Source organism: Mastigoproctus giganteus, chromosome 14 (assembly GCF_048544385.1).
Source record: "Mastigoproctus giganteus isolate SK-2022 chromosome 14, ASM4854438v1, whole genome shotgun sequence".
NCBI lineage: Eukaryota > Metazoa > Arthropoda > Arachnida > Uropygi > Thelyphonidae > Mastigoproctus > Mastigoproctus giganteus.
Genome location: NC_143588.1, coordinates 87,970,684 through 87,990,677, shown reverse-complemented (window position 1 = coordinate 87,990,677; position 19,994 = coordinate 87,970,684). Strand labels below are relative to the sequence as shown.

The following is a 19,994-nucleotide window of genomic DNA, read 5'->3' as shown; positions in this document are numbered from 1 at the left end:
ATTTGATAAACATCTGGCATTCCCCTTCCTTAATAACTCCTCATGTGTGAATGTAGATGCAAAATACTTATTCAGTTTATCAGCTGCTTGAGCAGGATCCTCAATAGCCGAATCATCTACATTAAGTGGACCAATCTAATTAGCATTAGTAGAGGCATATGATGCAAGAAAGCAAGCTTATTCAGCATCAGCCAAAAAAAAAAAAAAAAAAAAAAACCACTACTCCCATTTCACCCCCCCCGTTCGTTCAAAATACCTGTCCAGCTGAGCCTTAAATTTGTTCTTAGGCTCTCAACTTCAACAACAAGCAATGGGAGTCTATTCCACAAACCAACTGCCCGCTGGCTAAAGGCAAATTTCCGCACATCTATCCGACATCCATCCTTCCTCAATTTGAATTTATGCCCTCTCAGGTGATTATTCTGAGCAAGAGGAAGAATCCCATCGGCATTGAGCATGCGCAAGCCATTCAAAGCCTTATACACCTCTATCAGATCACCTCGCGGATGGCTAGTCTCCAGGCTCTGTAATTTGCAAAACTTAAGCCTTTCTTCGTAAGAGCAACCCTTTGTTCCATTCACTAATCTTGTTGCCCTTCTCTGTACTCGTTCCAGCAGCTCTACATCCTTCTTGAAATGAGGCCTCCAGACCTGTATACAGTACTCACGTTGTGACCTGACCAATGCCTTATACAAGGGAATAATCACATCCCTGTCCCTGCTAGAAAAATTTCTGTATATCATTGACAAGACACTATGAGCTACTCTTGCAGCTCGTCTGCACTGCTCAGAGAACTTCATACCCGCCTGCACAATTACCCCCAGGTCCTTTTCATTCTCTACCACTGTCAGCGTAGTACCACAGAGTTGATACGTTGATCTGGGGTTACTGTTTCCCATATGTAGTACTTGTTAAACTTCATTTGCCACCTCTCAGCCCATCTGCTCAACCTTTCCAGATCCTGTTGCAGCAGCATAGTATCAGTAGTGTCCTTAACAACCCTGCCAACCTTGGTATCGTCTACAAACTTGGACATTAAGCCTGATACACCATCATCAATATCATTTATAAATACAGAAAACAACAATGGACCCAACACTGAACCCTGAGGAACTCCACTAATAACATTAGTCCACATTGAGCAGTGTCCATTGATTACCACTCTCTGTCTTCTGCCACTCAACCATCCCTTTATCCATAGCAGCAATTTGCCTCCAATGCCACACTTCTCCAATTTGTGCAGCAGTCTTCCATGCACAACAGTATCAAAAGCCTTTCTAAGATCCAAATATATAATATCAAAGTTATTCCCTGCATCCAGTTCTTTTGTGACTACATCATAGTATCCAATCAAATTGGTCAGACAAGACCTGCCCTTAACAAAACCATGCTGTGTCTGAGCTATAACTGAATTCTTGTCCGGATGATCCTGCAGTGCTTCTTTAACCAGTGCCTCCATTAATTTTCCTGGAAACGAAGTTAAACTAACAGGTCTATAACTACTTGTGTCAGTCTTTGATCCTCCTTTGTGAATTGGGGTTACATTTGCACATCTCCAGTCCATGGGTACCTCCCCTGAGTCCAAAGAAGCTCTCATAATTATGGCTAGAGGTTTGCTTACTTCCTTTGCTGCCTCCTTTAATATAACTGGATAGATCCCATCCACCCCGGGTGCCTTTTTTATGTTTATCCTCAACAATTTCTCCTCCACTTTCCTCTCAGTTATTAGAAAATAATCTAGCTCACTGCCAATGTTTACTTCACCTACGACATTCCCCTTCCTGAATAACTCCTCATGTGTGAATGTAGATGCAAAATACTCATTTAGATTGTTAGCCACCTGAGCTGGATCCTCAACTGTTGAACCATCAACATCCAATGGACCAATCTGATTCATCCCTTTCCTTCTTGAGTTTAAATAGGTAAAGAACTCTTTTCTGTTTTTCTTTGCATCCTTTGCCAAGGATTTCTCATAATCTGCCTTTGCCTGCCTAATCTCCTTTGTGACTTGGTTACAGACCAACTTATATCTATCATAGGCTTCCATGTCACCCATTAATTTGTATGTATCCCATGCATTTTTCTTCTCTGCCATATGTCTCATTAGTTCATCTGACAACCATTTAGGCCTGAACAATATTTCTTGGTTGGTATGTAAAGCCTGGTAGCTTCCAAGATTAGTTCCTTGAATGCTTCCATTTTGAATTTGCTGTTGGTAACATCATCAGTTGGTCCCACTGTATAAAATTTAAATACTGTCTCAGACCATCATAGTCGCCTTTACAAAAGCAAAAACCCTTCCCTTTACCTCTGATGGTAGTTACCTCCTTGAGTAAATCCCACTTCAGCACACTGTGATCACTGCCACCCAGTGGTTCCTTTGCAGTGGTAAGTAATGCATGAAGAATCACTACTGATAATCAGATCAAGAGTATTACTCCCTCTAGTTGCCTCCCGAACATGCTGGTGTAGAAAACAATCATCCAATAAATCCACAAAAGCCTTGCTAGTGTGTGAGTGACCAACCCACAAATTCCAGTCAATATTTGGGAAATTAAAATCCCCCATTATAAGACTCTCTGATTTACTGGCCCATTCTATTTCCCTGTACAGTATCTTATTATACTCATCAGAGTCATTAGGCCTATAGCACACTCCTACTCTCAATTTTGATTTACCTATGCTTATGTCACACCAAACTGACTCGACACTGCCCTGTCCATCAATGTCGACTGGCTTCACTTCCTTGGATTTTATGTGTTTTTTAACTAATAGCATAACCCCTCCTCCCCTCCTGTCCTGTCTATCCTTTCTATACACATTGTACTCCCCAAATTCCAGTTCTGCATTCCTTATATCTGTGTGACACCACGTCTCTGATATCCCAACAATATCTGCCTTTGATGTTTTGAGCAATACCTCAAATTCATCAAATTTATTTACTAAACTCCTAGCATTGGCGTACACGCAAGTATACATGCACCTGTTTCTATTCTTAGCTACCCTAACACAACCCATGTGTTTACTTGTACCGCAATGACTTCCAGCAGTCTCTGAAATATCCTGCATCTTGTTTTTCAGGCTTCTGCTCATTCCAATAGAAGCAGTGCAAGAATCTCTACTATTAATCCATTAGTCTTTGTCTCCCCCCAAGCTAGCAGTTTTCCGACCCACCTAACACTGCCTCGATAGCATCAGCAAATATTCTTGCACCCTTTCTATTTAAGTGTATCCCATCCCTGTAGAAGCAATCTCTCCTGTTAACAAGTCCCCTTGTTAACAGGGGACTTGTTAACAAATTCATCCCCTTCCTCTAGAGTTTACATAAGTAAAGAACACTTTGCTGTTTTTCTTTGCATCCTTTGCCAAAGATTCCTCTCATAATCTGCCTTCACCTGCCTAACCTCCATTGTGACTTGATTACAGACTAGCTTATATCTGCCGTAGGCTTCTGTGTCACCTAATAATTTATATGCATCCCATGCATATTTCTTCTCTGCCACGAGTCTCAACAGTTCATTTGACAACCATTATTTGAGCAATATTTCTTAATTCGTATGAAAAGTCTAGTAGCTTTCACGATTAATTCCCTGAATGCTTCCCACTTAGAATTTGCTGTTGGTAACATAATCAGTTCGTCCCACTATACAGAATTTAAAACCTGAGACCACTGTAGTCCCCTTTACAGAAGCAAAAACTTTTTCCTTTACCACTGATGGTAATTATATCTTTAAGTAAATCCCACATCAGTACACTGTGATCAGTGCCACCTAGTGGTTGCTTTATCAGCAAATTCTTAATACACAAATGATCATTGCTGATAACCAAATCAAGAGTATTACCCTCTCTGGTTGCCTCTCGAACATGCTGCTTCGGAAAACAGTCATCAAATAAATCGACAAAAGCCTTGCTAGTGTCACGTGACCAACCCACAAGTTCCAGTCAATATCTGGGAAGTTAAAATCCTCTATTATAAGACATTCTGATTTACTAGCCCACTCTATTTCTCTGTACAACTGTTTGTCGTACTCATTCGAGTCATTAGGCCTATAACACACTCCTACTCTTATTTTTGCTTTCCCAGTGATTACATCACACCAAAATGACTCAACATTGCAGTCCATCTATGTCAATTGGATGCACTTCCTTTGATTTTATGTTTTTCTTAATTAACAGCATAACTCCTCCTCCTCCTCCCATCCTATCCTATCCTGTCTATCCTTTTTGTACACAGTGTACTCAGCAAATTCCAAATCTGTATTCCTGTCTCTGATATTCCAACAATATCCACCTTTGATGTCTTGACCAACATTTAAAATTCATCAAATTTATTTACTATACTTCTAGCAATGATGTGCATGCAAGTATACATGCACCTATTCTTATTCGTAGTTACCCTTACACATCCCATGTATTTATTTGTTTCGTGATGACTGCCATTAGTCCCTGAAATCCCCCAGGGTTCATAAATATACAGCTTTGTTTATAACATATATATTTATATACGTTGTAAATATTAAATAATAATAAAATATATACACAGACTACATAATTAAATACACACATAACCAGCACCTCCATAGCCAGGTGGGAAGGGGCAGCAGCAGTGCGTAGCGCACACTTCTTGATTAGAGTGGGGTTCGTACCCGGCACCACCAGATGCGGAAAGGTCAGAGAATGACCACCGCATATCCCGGAGCAATATGCCCTTAGTTGCTAATGCTCCTAAAAACGAAATAACGAAAAATAACACATATAACCCTCCGAAGATTACATTTCCCCCCTCCCCGGTGCATGTACTAGAGAACATGCGTGTTTTAAAATGTTTGTTTATATAATTACTAGGTTATATACAATACTCCAAATTCCATTTCTGAACATGTACGTTGGTATGCTCTTTGGATTTTATGTGATAAACCTCTGAATAAAGTGACGAAGAGCCCACTAAAATGAACGAGGGATACCACCGTATTTTTCAGTAACAAAATATTGAACCCCAAGGGCTCACATCTGGTGAGTATGGGCTTGGCACACCCAGGGTCCTGAGCTGGATATCATTATTCTTCTCTTTCTTGGTGATTCCCTTCTACTTTTGACTCTCTCTCTCTCAGGGTTACTCGGGAACTTTTTTTTTTCCTGGTGCAGCATAAGCCTCAGGCTTCATTGCATCATATGGATATTAATATTAATAATAATATTTGCACACTAAGCCATTTCAGTACAGACACCAACAAGGGGTGGGTAATCAGTCGGTGCCATAACCGCCGCTATGGCAGCGGCTGATTTCAAGTGCTCCAATATTCTTGCCAAAACAAATTTTCAGAATTAAATCAAACAAGTATCATAATAAAAAGGAGCACTCGGGATGCAGGATCTTCGGTTGGGATAGGGAAAAGTTCGGTATGAAGATGTACAAAAAAATACAAGCAAAGGTAAAAAGTTTTCGATCGACTATGGACATAAATTCTAACGGCCGGCTTACGGAGATGGGCGCGCAAAGTCTGACTTCGGAAGTGCAACAGATCGCTAAGAAGACCAGGGTCCTTACATCTCACAGAGAGTGACTTTACATTTAAACCATATCCACAAAATCGGCACTACCAGGAAAATTATACCCACCACAAATAAACATTTCCTTCCAAAATTAAAAACTATTACAAGTTAAGACACCAATCGTATCACCTTGAAAACACCTGCACATGTCACTTCGCATTCAGCGCCACCTATTCAAAACAACATACCCAACGTAAGAGTAATAGTGGCAAGTGATGCAAGAAAGCAAGAGTATGAGCTTATGTAGCATCAGCCAAAAAAAAAAAAAAAAATTCACACAACCATTCCCTCTAAATCAGCGATTCCCAACCTTTTTGACCAGCGGAGCCCTTTTTAGAATCAATTTGTATGGAGCAGCCCCTTAGGCTTACCCTATGTTTTCAAGCTAATGGTATTTAAGAGTAGTGTTACGGGGGGGATAGATAATATCAGCCAAAAAAAAAAAAAAAAAAAAACCTTATTTTACCCATCCACTCGCTCCAAATGTGTGTCAAGTTCTGCCTTGAATCTATTTAGGCTATTAACTTCTACTACTACGACAGATGGAAGTTTGTTCCAGCAATCAACCACCCGCGGGCTAAAGGCAAACTTCCGCACATCTATCCTACAACCGTCTTTCCTCAATTTGAATTTATGCCCTCTCAAGCGATTATTCTGAGCAAGAGGAAGAATCCCACCCGCATTGAGCATGCTCAAACGATTCAAGACTTTATACACCTCAATCAGTTCATCTCGCAGGGGCCTAGTCTCCAGACACTTGTTCCGCGGGTCTCTCCGTTATAGTGTGTGCATGCTGGGAAACTTTAACTGCTAACCATACGACTTTCGGGCATGCTCCATCACTAAAATAATTGTCCAGAGAGTCCGGGTTTCTTACGATCGTCTACTAGCTTAGATTAGGACATAACTCTCGTGTTCTTCAATTTTACTTTGATATGCGTAGAATAAAACTGGCAACATCGGGAGGCACTGTGTTTTCCACTCCGGCCCTCTATTTAAATAACAGAGCCCCGTAGCGGCCACAATGAAGATCCTTTATTAATTCTTATTCAGTGGTTGTGTGTAGCCAGAGAAAGTCATGAGGCAAGATTAGCAAACAGGCATGGTTTATTACACATAACATTTTCACATATGAAGACGTTACATATAAAGATAAAATAAATCCACCACAGTATAATGGATGCAATTGGTATATTTTCTAAACAGTTATGATATATTATGAGGGATTATAGGTAAATTAAGCTGTGTGTGTCTTCGTGCAGTCCAGACAGACAGCAATTCCTTTCACTTGGACACTGGCATGGACATTCGTCTACCTTAGCATTTAATAAACAACGCAAAGTTGGGTTAGATTATAGCAAACAACATGATATTATTTATAGAGTAGTGTTGGTAATAAATCTAAAAGGTAACACACATTGAATATACATCTTTTAAAGTTACTTCTAAGGGAGAGCAACGCGGTCTTTTCAAATAGGTGGGGATTGTTTTACGTATACAAGCCGTGGAAAAAGTATTGGGCGTTTTGAAGCAAAGATCGCTTATTAAATTCAAGTCTAAGGGGTGAAAATGAAGGCATTTTTACACTCCTTACCGCCGTCGATAGATTTTGCGCGAGTGAAAAGAAAATTCCACGTGCCCAAAATTTAAAGCGTTATATGCACTCAAAGATCGAGTATGGGGGTCCTTGGATTAGGGAGACAACACACATTTCTTCTCTTATATAATTGGGTTATTCTTAACTAACATAAATAATATCTAAAAGCAATATATAACAACTTTCTATATGTTATGGAGGTTATCTGAGAGCAATTAACATCAAAGTGATACCATTTTGCACACAAAAAAAACAATAGAAGTTCACGTGTTTTGGGAGATAGAATGTTCTTCGATGGATATGTTAATGTCTTTTGAGTTCACTATTTATCTTTAGTATGTATGCTGCAACACTTTCTGCGTTCGTGACCGTTGATTCAGGACAACTATAGTTTGAAGAAACTGTCTATCACTGGTACGGAGGTTCGATGAAACTTTCTTCTTCTGGTATATTGAGGATGTAGTTGGTGTGTGACGCTCATCACTCGTTGTCATTCAATGCGGTGACAACATGAAATAAAGGAACATAGTGTTAATGTCTGTTCTTATTTCTAATATTGTTTACTAAGTAACATGTATATTTAATACTAAACACACCACATATCTATTACAATCAGTGTCTAAAGACAATACGTTACATATGTACTGCTATCTAACAATTCGAATAGTTATATATTTTCACAAAATACCACATTGGATAGTCATCCCTTAAAATACATGATCAATTAATAAAACAGTTATTTAAGAAATTGCATAGTTGATCCCGACAGGGGCTACACTGCTGCTGGTGATTCTTACAACTAAAACAATGACATTTATATCTGATTTAAAAAAAACGGGTAATTCATGCATACACGTTTTCTTCCCCCTTTTTTTTTATTTATTTATTTTATATGACCACTCGGTATATAGTTGGCCATATTTAAATATAAATAACATTGATGGCTAAATATTGTTGCAAGTTTCCAAGTATATATTGCAATTTTCGAGATAACAAAATTACAAATTACCACACACAATAAAATACAGTTTTATTTCAATTTGTCTAGGAAAGAGGATCCCCCGCCTTTTTTTTTTTTTTTTTTTGGTCCTCCTTGGATATCTATCTTGCCATTCCGGGAGAAAATTACTCTCACCATTCAGTAGGGCATGTGGCACTTCGCAACTTGGTCAGGCCCTCAAACTCTGCCCATTGAGCGACGACACCGACCGAGTGTACTGCACAATTCTTCTCTTGATACTGTAGTTTTTAGTGTTTTGCACCAACCTTGCGTAGAAATAAAAATAAAAATAAAAACACCAAGGAAACTGAACTTTTGATAACTGTGTTTATAATAAATTACAATAACCTGTATTTGCAATAAATTTAACTTTACAATAAACTATACATATGGATTATTAAAATCTGCTACATTACAATCAATAAAATGCATTAAAATATACTAGATTAAAAGCGAAGGTTGGTGCAAAACACTAAAAACTACAGTATGAATATACCCAACCTCAGAGGCCTGTTTGAAGAATTATTTCTTCTCTTGATGACCCCAAGGGCATCTAAACTGATGATCTCTTGCTGCAGGGAGACGCTCTTGGATGGGACAAGAGAAATCCCTGACATTTAAAACTATTTTTAAGGAAAGGGATTCTAGAAGAAGCCAAGCCTTTTCCTTCCCTTCAGTGAGGACAACCTGATAGTTTCTGAGAAGCAGGTTAAGCCATGACTCGCAATATGGAAAGGAAAGGGTTCCTGGCTGGAGGAGGGAGGCACAATTCTGATTGTCCACAGTGAAGATGGTGACTTCTTCAGGTGGCCATGTTCCTTCATGACCTCGGGCGAAACGGGCATCAAGAAACGTCCAATTATCCAAGGCATTAGTGAAAGTTTTGAAGTGACGTCTCATAGCGGCGATTTGGTATGGGAGAAACCTGATCAGTGTTGGCCGCGAGTCTTCCATGAGCTGCCCCGGCGCATGGCGGGGGGGACATTCTTCCAGGGAGCTGTCATCCTCGCATTTCCTCTTTTCTAGCCGCGTCCAAATTGCCTTATGTCTTTGGCAGTGCTTGGCGAGTTCTTGTGGCGTCAATACCAACTTAGCTCCGGCGTGCTCTTGACAGGTACTCTGAGAAGGGGAAAAGTGTGCTGCACCCCTCTAGAGCCGACGCCAGGGGGTGCCGAGGAAGGTCCACAGGCGGCTCATTAAACATACACAAAGCTTGGGAATTATTGAAACTGTGAATGGGGAGAAACAAAGAAAAATAGGTGATAAAAATAATTCCATTTATTCCCACTTTTACTTCTCATTCTTTCCTTTAGACAAAGATTTGCTTCATTTACACTTCTTTTCTCCTTTTATTTGAATCATAGAAGAGGGATATCTTATGTGATTTGCGCTTCTCACTTACACATTTCATTCACTCTTCCCGTTCTCGCTCACAACCTCAAATGTCACTTTCTTAATTTCCTTACATTCCTTTTCAAAAAACGGATCGTTCAATTTATTGGCAAAAACATGCCATGCATAAAGAAATGACAAATCTTCCCAACACAAAAAAAAAAAAAAAAAATGGGAACCATTCTCTTAATTTGAGAATAACCCCTGATTTTCTTAATTAGCACAACGATTTATTTATCAGCAGTCTGGATTGTGGAAGGTACGAGCACGAGTACAGTTCTTCAGCAGTCTGGTTTCTCCCCCTGTTTATTTTCTTCCATAGTTCATATTAACTATGTATTTCTACTGTCGTGACCCTTTTACATTACTGCAATATCACTCACTCCCCTACTTTCATACATGATGAAGTTATAATTAATAGATAAACTTCTTTTCAAAAAATTATTTATGGAACTCGAATTCTGATTTGTATTGTTTCCAGGATTTCTTTCTACAGTGAAGTTTTTTGTTTTTTTTTGCATAGCACAAGAAGATGGACCCCACGTCTAGATCTTGAAATTCAGATGTTACCTCCTTTTCACTTAACTCTTTTCTTCAAGAAAACGACAAAACAAGTAGTAACCGGGTGGAACCAGCCCTTCCCAGGACAATTGTTTCACCTCGTCCCCAAAAAGAAAGAACCAAATATGATTTTTTGTTTCTATTCACACTCTGGATCCCATTTCTTGAACTGAAATTTTACCTATGCAATAAGAGAAAGAAAACAAAAAGGGACTAGGGGCTTACTGGCCATGCCATAGACTAAATGCGTCCTTCCTCTCTTGGTAATTGATATATTTGGCGGAGAAAAGTATTTGCTTTAATTAGTTCAATGGTTTTATTTGAATAGAATTTTGGTAATAAATCTCTGTTTTTTTGTTTTTTTTTCTTCTCAGATTCATTAAAGTGATTCGTACTTCTGCATGAGATATGAGATTTATAAACCTAAGATGAATTAATTTCTATTCTCCTACCTATGCCATTTCATAACCTCCACTCGTTTAGCCATCCATTTAAGACTGATATACCATCATCAATATCATTTATAAAAATAGAAAACAACAATGGACACAACACTGAACCCTGAAGGACTCCACTAATAACATTTGTCCACGAAGAGCAGTGTCCATTGTTTACCACTCTCTGTCTTCTCCCACTCAACCATCCCTTTATATACAGCAGCAATTTGCCTCCAAAGCCACACTGCTCCAAATTCTGCAGCAGTCTTCCATGTGCAACAGTATCAAACGCTTTTCTAAGATACAAATATATGATATCAATGTTATTCTTTGCATCCAGTTCCTTTGTGACTACATCATAGTATCCAATCAAATTAGTCAAAAAAGAATTCCCCTTAAAAAACCCATGCTGTGTCCCAACTAACTGAAGTCTTGTTCAGATGATCCTGCAATGCTTCTTTAACCATTGCCTCCATTAATTTCCCTGGAACAGAAGTTAAACTAACAAGTCTGGAATCACTGTGTCTCCCTTTATTAGTAGTAGCACTAATAGTGGCAAGTGATGAAAGAAAGCATGTGCATGAGCTTATGCAGCATCAGCCGAAAAAAAAAATCACACCATTCCCTCCAAATGCCTGTCCAATTCCTCCTTAAATTTATTCAACCTTTCAACTTCCACAACGACAGATGGAAGTTTGTTCCAGCAATTAACCACCCGCTGGCTAAAGGCAAATTTCGCACACTGCCATTACTGTTATTAACAACCCTGCCAACCTTTGTATCACCTGCAAACTTCAACACTAAGCCTGATATACCTTAATCAATATCATTGATAAATATACAAAATGACAGTGGACCCAAAACCGAACACTTTGAGACTCCACTAATAACATTAGTCCACGAAGAGCAGCACCCATTAATTACCACCCTCTGTCTTCTCCCACTATCCTTTTATCCATTATAGCAACTTACCATTAATTCCATTGTGCTCCAATTTCTATAATAGTCTTCCATGCGCAACAGTGTCAAAAGCTTTCCTAAAATCCAAATATATGATATCAAAATTATGTTTTGCATCCAGTTCCTTTGTAACCACATCATAATATCCTATCAAATTTATCAGACAAGACTTTCCCCCAGCAACCCATGCTGTATCTGAATTATTGTCTTGTCTAGATGATCCGGCAATGCATCTTTAACCAGTGACTCCATTATTTTACCCGGAACAGAAGTTAAACTAACTGGTCTGTAATTACTTGTGTCACCCTTCGATCCACCTTTGTGAATTGGGGATACATTTGTACATCTCCAGTACGTGGGGACCTCCCCGTGACTCCAAGGATGTTCTCATAATTATGGCTAAGTTGTTGCTTAGTTGCTTTGCCGCCTCCTTTAATATAATTGGATAGATCCCATCCACCCCAGGTGCCTTTCTTAGGTTTAACTTCATTTTTCTTGTTTGATCATTTTTTCTCTTCGTTCCTCCTTTGTGGATTGGGGTCACATTTGCACATCTCCAGTCCATGGGTACCTCCCCTGAGTCCAAGGAAGCTCTCATAATTATGGCTAACGGTTTGCTTACTTCCTTTTCCACCTCCTTTAATATAACTGGATAGATTCCATCCATCCCAGGTGCCTTTCTTGTGTTTATCTTCAACAATTTCTCCTCCACTTTACTCTCATTTATAACAAGATTATCTAGCTTACTGCCGGTGTTGAATACCCCTCTGGCATTCCCCTCCCTGAATAATTCCTCATGTGTGAGTGTCGATGCAAAATATTCAATCAGTTTCTTAGCTACCTGAGTAGAATCATTAACAGTTGAACCATCGATATCAAATGGACCAATCCGATTCTTCCCCTTCCTTTTAGAGTTTACATAAGTAAAGAAATCTTTGCTGTTTTTCTTTGCATCTTTTGCCAAAGATTTCTCGTAATCTGCGTTCGCCTGTCTAATCTCCTTTGTAACTTGGTTACATACCAGCTTATATCTACGATCGGCTTCTATGTCACATGTTAATTTATATGTATCCCATGCATTTTTCTTCTCTGTCACATGTCTAATTAGTTCACCTGACATTCATTTAGGCCTAAATCTTCAACAATATTTCTTTGTTGGTATGAAAAGCTTAGTAGCTTCCAAGATTAATTCTTTGAATACTTCCCATTTTGAATTTGCTGTTGGTAACATCATCAGTTGGTTCCACCGTATAGAATTTAAATACTGTCTCAAACCACCATAGTCACCTTTACGAAAGCAAAAACCCTTCCCTTTACCCTTGATGGTAGTTGCCTCTTTGAATAAATCCCACTTCAACACATTGTGATCACTGCCACCTAGTGGTTCCATTATTCGCAGATTCCTGATGCGTGATGAATCATTACTGATAATCAGATCAAGAGTATTACTCCCTCTAGTCGGCTCCCTGACATGCTGCTATAGAAAACAATCATCCAATGAATCCATAAAAACCTTGCTATTGTGTGAGTGACCAAACCACAAATTCCAGTCAATATCCGGGAAATTAAAATCCTACATTATAAGACACTAATTTACTGGCCCACTCTATTTCTCTGCCCAATTGCTCATTATACACATCAGATTCATTAGTCCTATAATACACACCTACTCTAATTTTTCCTTTCCCAGTGCTTATGTTACACCAAACAGAATCAACATTGAGTCCACCCACATCAATTGGACGCACTTCCTTAGATTTTATGTGTTTCTTAAATAACAGCATAAGCCCTCCTCCCTTCCTGTCCTGTCCTGTCTATCCTTTCTGTACACATTGTACTCCCCCAAATTCCAGTTCTCCACTGCTTATGTCTGTGTGACACCCTGTCGCTGATATCCCAACGATATCTGCCTTTGATATCTTGACTAGCACTTCAAGCTCATCGAATTTATTAACTATACTCCTAGCCTTTGGTGTACATGCAAATATACATGCATCTATTTCTACTTTTAGTTACCCTAACACAGCCCATTTACTTGTTCCACTATGACTCCCAGCAGTCCTGGAAATTCCCCATTGCCTTGCTTTCCAGGCTGCTGCCTGGAAAGCATTTAAACAATTGTACAATGTCCATGCAATAAAATTATATTTTAAAAACTTTGAAATTTACCATAATATCTCAATTTATTTTTAAATACCAGCAATACACATGATATTGTCAAAACTTGACTATACATGAAATTTCTCCCAAAGTTCAAAAAATCAAACCATTTGCGTTACAACAGATTTTACATTAACGGTGAAAGCAATAATAAAGTCCATTCAATAAACTCGGTTCCTCCAATTTAATTATTACATCCAATTAAATTTAAATGCATAGTCGTTCATTACTCGTTATTCGAAATTTTTATTATTCATTATAGAAGACAATTCCTATTTAATTTTACTAACTACAGTTCAACAGTAAACCTAAATTAAAACATTACATAGAATAACGTATAAATATTTAATGAGACACCTGTGGTTGTAGTTTTTTTTTTTTTTTTTACACAGTTTTCTTATTTCAGGTTCAATTGATGATTTCTGCATTTAAGCGACTTCTGTATTTTGTTTTCGTACGCATATAGGCAGAAAATACCACTTCACAGTGATATCTAGTTGAGAAAGGCAGCAATACTAATTTTGCTTTTTCAGTCAAGATTTAGAATTCATCTTGCAAATGCAATCAAAACTCTGATAGACTTTGATTCTGAAAACGATTTTTAGTTCGCTGTGAGATGTCAAAGCTGTGAGGAGCTCGTATTCTGCTGGGTTTAAGCTAGGTGGTTTTTTCTTCACGCTGAATACATTCAATACCCAATTAAAGTCATCAAGCGCCTTCTCTTGAGCTGTCGGAAAATAATGTTCAAACGAGTCTTTCAATGTTTCGAGATGCGCCTGATTATTTTTCTGTATTTTTTTCTTGAATCTTGATATTATTTTTGTCCAAGAAGCTTTTTGTAAGAGGGAAGCAATCAATATCTTCCTTTTCCACGCACTCCACCAATACATAAGTTTCCTTTTGAAAGAAGACACTTTGGCGTTTGCATAAAAAACTGTGGCTGTTTTTCCTTGCAATGAGATATTCGTTTCTTTCATTTTGCTAAAAATGTCAGCTAAGTACGCTAGTTTGCACACCCAGTCTTTATCATTTTAAACAGTCGCCAATAACGCGCTATGATCTATTAAAAATTCTGCTACCTCTGCACGCAGTTCTGCTACCTCTGCAAGCGGGTCAACGCTTTTCCGCGAGACAGCCACCTTACTTCAGTGTGCAAGTGACTTCAAGTCGTGAAGTGACTTCATGTCGACTAGTCAGCCTCTTTTTATATGGGGCTAAGTTTTGGGCGAAAATCTTCTCTTCCAAGAATATGGAATCCACTGATATTCAGTTCCAGGAAGGGTAATTAAAAAGCGGCACGCGACAGAATGTACACGACATGCCGGTGCTCTGCTCTGTCTCGTCGTCTGCCCGACTCGTACCACAGTAATTTTGAAGCTAATGGCAGCAAAATGACTGAACGTCGTCAGTTAGAGAATGCGCAAAATTCAACTTGGTCAGAATGTGATTTCTAGTTTTCTAATATATGTTTCTAATCAGAAGCGGATTAAGGTCGGTTGAGGCCCCGGGCGCAGAAGAAAATATTGGGCCCCTTAAAAAAAAAGAGAGAGAGAGGGAAAATAAAAATACATGCTAACCAATTTTTTAAATAAATAAAAAATATTATGTACTATTAATGTTTTATTTCCAATAAAATTTGAACATAATATATGTATTATATTATACTCGCGTCTTTTTTTAATTTGTCTTTTTTCAACCCCTGATAGATGTTGTTTCATATTTTTTTTGCTACCATTGGTAGCCTACCAATGAAAAGAAAAATATAAAATTTAATAGTCTGAATGATTAGAATACTAGAGAAGAGATTTTTCGTTATAGCGCAATAAATTAATGATTAATTAAAATTCAAAAATTATTCATAAACTACGAAAATCCAGGCGCTGATGTAACAACAGGAATTAATTTTATCTTAATTTAATTTCAACAATATACGATATAGTCTGCACTGCAGGAAAATCTTTGTAAGTACAAAGGAGCAAATACGATTCTATTGCTCCGATGAGCCTATGCAGCGTTGTATGTGTATAGTATGCAGCGTAGTAATGAAATAATGAAAATAAGCGAATATAAACATACTATCAGGTTTTACCGCCGATTGTAAACTTGTACGTAATTAAAATTGCACATATGAAACCAAACTTGGTGTCATTAGAAAAAAGTGTAAAGTGTGGGGTTTTGTGGGGCCCTTCAGAAGTCGCGGTCCAGGGCGCCCGGCGTTAAATCCGCCTCTCCCACGTGGACTGATAGAGGACTTTTTATGTGCGGGGCTGAAGGAGGGAGATAGAGACGCTTGTCAGGTAAGAAAACTAACTAAGAATGATAAAAGTAGATTTTCAGTGAAGCATCAAAATTCGGAGTTGATGGAGGGAAGTTGCCTTGGAGTTGACACACTTCGAGGGCTGTTGAGAGCCCCCGATTCAGTAAAAAGATTTTTTTTTTCGTAAATTGTATTCTAAACTAATTTTATTTTAACTAACTTTTAAATTATTAAAAATAATTAAATTAAAATTTCATTTGATAATTAGTAAAATATTTAAAAAGTATTTTAATATTTAAAAGTTGTTTCGTATTGGAACTTATTTTAATTATAATTAAAAATAATTAATTTAATTTAAATTACTTTTTAATTATAATAAATAAAAATGTTTACATATTTCTGTTCACAGGGAGATTCCAGTGGACCGCTGTTCATTAATCGCCGTGGCTCTGGATGGACTTTGGTCGGAATCGTGTCCTTTGGTTACAGATGTGGAGGGCCCACGTTTCCCGGAGTGTATACTAGAGTCACCTGCTACCTGAAGTGGGTAAGCGATAACACCGGCATGGAAAATGCGCTGTAAATAGGCGATGGGAAGCGAAGATCCTTCTTTCGGACCCTGCTGCACTATGAATGAGTTCAGGTTGCTTAACCAAGTCTCCAATGTCTATGCCAATTCCTTACTATCACAAGATTGGCTTTGAATTGCGAAACAGAATTATATTAGAGGTAACGTTTCTATAAAAGTGTGCCTATAATCGGAAAAATACGGTATTTCATCTAATTGTGCAAGAACATATGGTTTGTCGAATGCACTTTTACACCATCTTACCTTATATAGGTACGTTTAATTTTATTTTGAGATTATCATACTAATTTCATGTTTATGTGTTCTGTTTATGAAGAATGTTACGTTTTTACTGTTTTTATGAACGTGATTTTTAAGTTTATGTAAATGTTTTCCATTTACTTTGCTCGTCTTCATGTATATTTACAAGTCTTTCCAAAATACTGTACAGAAGTTTTGTTAAAGAATATTCTTAAATAAAAGTGTTACTTTTTAAAATAAGTGTTAAATGAAATTTTCGTGTTTGTCTTACTTCAAAATACCTGCATGTTGTATAAACTAATGGCAGCCCTTTCAAGGAGCATGTGACAATGCTAAAGATGCTTTTGCTTCTTGCTTCGCGCACGCATATCATTTAAATAATCTTTCATACGACGAAAAGATAAATGTTTCAGTTTAAAAAAGACAAACTCCTTTACAAAACTAAACCGTTATTCCGCGAATAAGATACACGATATGAATCTTAACACACTTCCAGGTGATAGAGGGTATCATCTTAATGTCCTAATTGAAGGGGAGTTGATGATTTTCCAAAAAAGACTGAGCTCCACCATCTTACTACAGCGAAGATCTTACTAGAAGAGCAGGACCAACTGTGCGGTCAACAGGACCCATTGATCTGGCTCTTTTAGATTTTACTATCTGATGATTCGTGAAACTGGGATTTGTGAGGCATTTAGACTCGTTGACAGGGATATGTTTTGCTGAATATGGGAGGATTGGATTACAGGTGGGACCTTTATCACACGGGTGAGGTTGCAAGTTTGTACCGTGTTTCCCATTCGCAGAATAACGCTTTAGTTTTTGAAAGGAGGAACTATACCAAATGGCGAAGAGATATCCTTTTAATATTAAATTATTATTATTAGTATGTTAGTAATAATAATTATTAGCTAGTAACTAACAGGAACGAAGAATGTTTTCTCTAATGAAAAAAGCAATTACCTTCTTTGAACTGCAGGTCTCAGCATGAAGAGGAGTCAGATCTAATGTACGAATAATGAACTGGGCATCGCAACAGATTCACAATAAACGCAATAATGCTTAACTGTTGCAAACTTATTTCCGGTACCCTAATATTACGAATTGAACAATTTGTATTGTTGAACTGCTATATAAAGGACTAACGAACTAAAAAGCTTGTTCCAAATTGAAACGACTTGTTCCAGTTTGGTACCAGCTGTGGAGTATTCTAGCTTGAAGGACCATTGGAATGGAAGAAAGACTGTCTGAGCGGATGGTTGATCTGGAAAGAGGTAGTAGACTGTCCTTTTTTTTTTCAACCAGAACTCAGCTTAGTCGAAATCCTTTTTAATGGCCGAGTTTAGGAAGCTTTACAGAAATGGCCAACGACTGTTTGCAACTTCTTAAGTAGTCCGCAGCTGGAGGAGCATGGGGTAGGAGGCGGGCAAGGCTTATCGGTTAGGGATCTTGATAGAAATAATTGGTTTCTCCGAAGGGGACTGCTAATTTTGAAGCAGTCCTCAGATGGAGGGACATGGGGTCAATAAGGTTAGGGAACTTGATAGAGTGTAAACGGCCCCACGGTTAAGGAACTTGATAGAAGTAAATGGCTGTTCTAAGAGGATTATCCGGAAGTTGGAAGCTGTCGGCAGCTGGAGGAGCATGGGGACGGTTGGAGGGAACCCCCTATGGTTTGGTAATTTGATAGAATTACTGTTACTATTTGTCTGCAAAGGCAAATAATGAAATAATGTCTAATTTTATGGCTGGTAACCAACCCAGCTGAAATAATAACTACTCAAAAGTCTCAAGAAAAAACAAACTGGTCAACACGGATTATGACTTTGCCTGTAAAATGGAACTGAACAGAGAACGAAATTAAAATTTAATTATTGGAATATCGGAACAGGCCATCTGGTCTAAATCCTTGAAAGGATGGTGTCTAATTTTAAGTAAGAGATTGGAGGAGAACACGTATGATTATGGAGTTACTATGAAGTTATTCCTAACCTCGTACTTTTGCACAAAATCCTTATTATGGGGTGTTTGTGCTGATCAAATTTATATCGAATTTTCCTACAAATAATTGCTCGGATAGACCTTTAGATGGTGGAAGAACCATACGGACGAGTGTGCCTTCATCTCGAACTTGTGAAACTTATTTTTAAAAGTAGAATACATTGATTTCTGACTCGAAATTGACTGTTCCCGGATTTAGTATTTTTAAATAATTTCTATCCAGCAAAGCAGAGAAATCCACCATTCATTGAATCACTTAATTGAGAGGCACAATATGGTGACGCCTCATAACCTTAGCTGTTCAAAGTATTTTTCACAATTTATTATTCAATTTATTTTTAATTTTACCCGAGATGGTCTCGATCCTCGGTTGTTACGTTGGTGAAACCCAAAAACAACTGCTTCTCTGATCAGGTTACTGGAAAATTTCTTTGTAGATGAATGCCCTTCCATCTGGCACACTCGAAGTGATAAGTTTATATGATACATTTGAAGAAAAGGGGATGGAGAGGTGATTGTGGTTAATAGTAATCCACTTAACTAAAATGGAGGTTTTTAAAAATGGCCACGGGTAGGCTTTGTTTGCTTACAGGTGTGGGGCGTGTGACCAAAGCGGCAGCACCTGTAGCATTTGTGTGTGTAGTATGTGTATAGAGCGTAGTATGTGTATAGTATGAAGCGTAGTAATGAAATAATGAAAATAAGCGAATATAAACATAGTATCAGGTTTTACCACCGATTGTAAACTTGTACGTAATTAAAATTGCACATATGAAACCAAACTTGGTGTAATTAGAAAAAAAGTGTAAAGTTGGGTTTTGAGGGGCCCTTCAGAAGTCGGGGCCCAGGGCGCGCGCCCGGTGCGCCCTCCGTTAAATCCGCCTCTGTTTCTAATTCTTTAATTTGAATTGAAATTGAATGAAACCTGTTGTCAGGTTTCATTCAATTTCAATTTCAGTTAAATAAATTTAAGGAGGACCTGGATAATCATTTAGAGCAGTGGTCCGCGGAGCCCTTAAGGGCTCCGCGAACCACAGGTTGGGAACCCACGGCTCTAAATGATTATCCAGTTCCTCCCTAAATTTATTTAACCTATCAATTTCCACAACGACAGATGGAAATTTATTCCAGCAATTGACCACCCGCTGGATAAAGGCAAATTTCAGCATATCTATTCTACAGCTGTCTTGCTCAACCCATTCAAGGCCTTATAGACCTCAATCAGATCACCGCGAAGGTGCCTAGTC

General features: G+C 38.2%; 1 protein-coding gene across 1 annotated transcript in view; it reads right to left on the bottom strand.

The window, feature by feature from the left end:
- The window catches only part of Sec6 (Exocyst complex component Sec6), a 347,920-nt gene extending 342,274 nt beyond the window's left edge, over positions 1–5,646 (bottom strand). Inside the window, exon 1 of the mRNA XM_090388448.1 lies at positions 5,620–5,646. The gene's annotated coding sequence lies outside the window, so the exon portion shown is untranslated. The remainder of the gene's footprint in view (positions 1–5,619) is intronic.
- Between the last annotated feature and the right edge of the window lie 14,348 nt (positions 5,647–19,994).